The 3,793-nt window shown below is 37.3% G+C and overlaps 1 long non-coding RNA gene across 1 annotated transcript; it reads left to right on the top strand.

Annotated features, from left to right (window-relative positions):
* Positions 1 to 2,015: 2,015 nt before the first annotated feature.
* LOC140343578 (uncharacterized) lies at positions 2,016 to 3,413 on the top strand. Its single transcript, XR_011923373.1, has 2 exons — positions 2,016 to 2,568; positions 3,266 to 3,413. It is a non-coding gene; the product is annotated as an uncharacterized lncRNA (long non-coding RNA).
* Positions 3,414 to 3,793: the final 380 nt, after the last annotated feature.

The following is a 3,793-nucleotide window of genomic DNA, read 5'->3' as shown; positions in this document are numbered from 1 at the left end:
CCTCAATGTATTGTATAAATTGTGCTGCCTGTTTCTCTGTTTGCATTGTGTAAAAAAATAAAGAATCAGGGAAAATGAATGACGTGAGTACAGCCCTTCTTACATGAAGCTGAGGCAAATGGAAGGATGTTGTCATGCTCTACATGCATTGTGCTTCATCTCTCATCCTGCCCAATTGGGCCTCTACAGCACGATCTCATCCAGTGGAAATTCCTGGTCACCCTCCTTACCAGCAGCCTTAAATCCCAGGTTGGACATTGCTTCTGAGCTGATTACTGAGGCGACACAAGGACAAGGGGGTTTGCAGCAGACCTGGCAAACTTTGGCTGGGAACAGGGGAACATGGGAGTGTGACAATGTTATCCAGAGCTTGGAGCTAAAACAGATGTGAACTTGACAGGCTTGGACATGGAAGGACATTGTCACGTTTGCCGCAGTTAGAAGCCAGAAACATTCTGCTCTATCACAAGCCAGGACTTGTAAGGAAGCCACTGAACCAATGCATCAAACATAGGATGGAGCTCAGGAGCCAGATCTGTTTGCTCAATCACATAAATATGCATAACTGTACAAGTAGATACAAAGTACAGAATATTTTTATGTATGGGGATTGCAAATCCCCTGCTGGCTTGCAATTCATCTGTATAATACAGCCATAAAATAAAAAAACATGCTCCAAAAACAAGTTGTTGCACCAAAATTATAAAGTTAGTAGAATTACAAAAAATGTGAGTATATACAAAAACCCACTGGTAAAAAACATTCTCCAGGGTTTTAGTGCAAAGCAATAAGAAAATTATTAAACCCTGACTAATCATATTCATACTTAGTGATGTACAATAGTAAAGATGCAGAGAGAAAAAAGGAACCATAGGGGTTATGATGGGGCAACAAATACTTTAATCAGTAGTTTGCAATGTACAGTAAAGCCTTGGGGGTAGTAAGGTCATGTATTGGTAAAACATTGCTATGTACATAAAACATTGGTATGTAAAACATAATGGGGCCTGATTTCCTAAAGTTCTCCAGAACCAACTAAGATAGACTATCATGGGAGAACTTGGGTGATCTAGCAAACCTGGAATAAATTTGGTCCAGGATCAATACAACCGAATACAGTTGCCAACTAATAAATGATTTTTAGGAAATCCATTCCAGGATTATAGGATCACCCAAATTCTCCCATGATAATCTATCTTCTCTAATCTAATGGGATACAGCACCCCTTCTTCTACAGACTGCACCCCTTCTTTCTTACACCGCTGTACCTTGTATTCCACCTAGTACTTTATACTTCTTTATATTTCTTTTAATACCGATCATATCAATAAATGATCAATAATCACAGACTAGATGAAAGCAAACCATCATTACTTGAAATCCATTGTTATAAACATACAAGGAAGATTTACATTTGGATTTACCTGGGTAAAAGGTTTAATTTAAAAAAAATGCATTATGTCAAAAAGACACCTTACAGTGTAGTCTGGCATTCTTTATATATTCTTTATATATTTTTTAATACCGATCATATCAATGAAATACTGTGTAACTGTAATAAACAGAACCCAAACTGAGCTAAATCCAAATCCCTTCTGTAATTCACACTTAGAGATAGAGGGGAGTTAAATGAAAAACAAGTAGATTTTACCTACTGAAGATGCTAGGCCATTTCCTGGGCTGTTTGCACATTGCCATGGCAACATTTACTCCAGCAAAGCCTGAGGCCTGCAGCAAGGCCTCAAAGTAAATTTAAATGCACATAAAATTATGGGTTTAAAACATAGACAGCATTTATTTATACCTTTGCTATCACTAGTTCACTCTAGTTGTATGTATGTATGAAAGGAATAGAAACCCTGTGATCTTTGTATGTCTATCTGTTTGCCCAACAGGATTCTTGGTTTGGCCTACTGGCCATCACATCCAGGGGGTTTGATGGCTCCCTACCATATCCAAAAGGGTAAAAGAGTGCAGAAATATATTTGGGCTCAAAATATAAATAGAAGGGTTTTAATTGTTAGGGATCTGAGAAGGAATGGCTCTTCCAGAACAATTGAAGAAAGACTCTTCGCTGCTGTCCAGCCTGATTGCCCTGGCAGGACTGTAAAGCGGGAAAGAAGGTATACCCCTTTATGAAGGACAGACAGCAGTACCTGGTCACCTGGAGCATTGAAGTTGAGTTCAGCACCAGCTAGCATTGAAACCTTTTCTTTTATATTTAAGGTGCCTCTCTACCATGTAAACCATATAATGTTAACGTGTTTTTCAACTTGATTAAAATGTTATGTGAGGATGCCTCTTTACCTTTATAAAATATGTTATGCAAAGAAGCCTCTCTTTTGCTTATATAATGTCATAGGTAAGTTCTTATTTAACTTTTTCTTCTTTAATTCAGGTCTGTGAAGGTGGCTCTTCCTAGATGGAAAGGATGAAAAGAGTTTCCAAATTTTAAGCTGGGTATGAGGGTATTAGTTGTTATAAAATAACATATGCAAAGATGCCTTTCTATTGTGTTTGTAATGTCATAGGTATGTTCCTATCTAACTTTTTCCTTATGTAATTCAGGTCTATAAAGGTTGCTCTTCCTTGATGCAAAGGGTGCAAATAGTTTCCAAATTTTCATCTGGGTTTGAGGGTTTTAATTGTTAGGGATCTGAGAAGGAATGGCCCTTCCAGAACAATTGAAGAAAGACTCTTTGCTGCTGTCCAGCCTGATTGCCCTGGCACGACTGTAAAGCGGGATAAAAGGTATACCCCATTATGGAGGACAGACAGCAGTACCTGGTCACCTGCAGCATTGAAGTTGAGTTCAGCACCATCTAGCATTTCAAACCTTTTCTTTTATATTTTAAAGGTGCCTCTCTACCATGTAAACCTTATAATGTTAATATGTTTTTCAACTTGATAAAAATGTTATGTGAGGATGGCTCTTTACCTTTTGTAAAATATCTTATGCAAAGAAGCCTCTCTTTTGCTTCTGTAATGTCAAAGGTATGTTCTTATTTAACTTTTTCTTACGTAATTCAGGTCTATGAAGGTGGCTCTTCCTAGATGGAAAGTGTGAAAAGGGTTTCCAAATTTTAAGCTGGGCATGAGGGTATTAGTTGTTATAAAATATGTTATGCAAAGAAGCCTCACTTTTGCTTATGTAATGCCATAGGTATGTTCTTATTTAACTTTTTCTTCTATAATTCAGGTCTATGAAGGTGGCTCTTCCTAGATGCAAAGGGTGCAAAGAGTTTCCAAATTTTTGAAAATTCAGGTCTATGAAGGTTGCTCTTCCTAGATGCAAAGGGTGCAAAGAGTTATAATCATACCATAACCATATAATGTGATAGTGTTTTTCAACTTGATAAAAATGTTAGGAGAGAGTGCCTTTTTACCGTTATAAAATATGTTATGCAAAGAAACCTCTCTATTGTATATGTAATGTCATAATGATGTTCCTAGCTAACTTTTTTCTTATGTAATTCAGGTCTATGAAGGTGGCTCTTCCTAGATGCAAAGGGTGCAAAGAGTTTACAAATTTTCATCTGGGTATGAGGGTTTTAGTTGTTATAAAATATGTTATGCAAAGAACATATCTAACTTTTTTTTAATGTTATTCAGGTCTATGAAGATGGCTCTTCCTAGATTCAATAGGTGCAATGAGTCTTCAAATTTTTAACTGAATAGAAGGGGATTAATTGTTAGGGATCTTAGAAGGCATGGCCCTTCCAGAAGGATTGAAGAAAGACTCTTCGCTGCTGTCCTGTCTGATTGCTCTGGTAGGACTGTAAAGCGGGAAAGA

Source organism: Pyxicephalus adspersus, chromosome Z (assembly GCF_032062135.1).
Source record: "Pyxicephalus adspersus chromosome Z, UCB_Pads_2.0, whole genome shotgun sequence".
NCBI classification, from domain to species: Eukaryota; Metazoa; Chordata; class Amphibia; order Anura; family Pyxicephalidae; genus Pyxicephalus; species Pyxicephalus adspersus.
The sequence above is the reverse complement of the archived record's forward strand: the minus strand, read 5'-3'. Positions and strand labels throughout refer to the sequence as shown.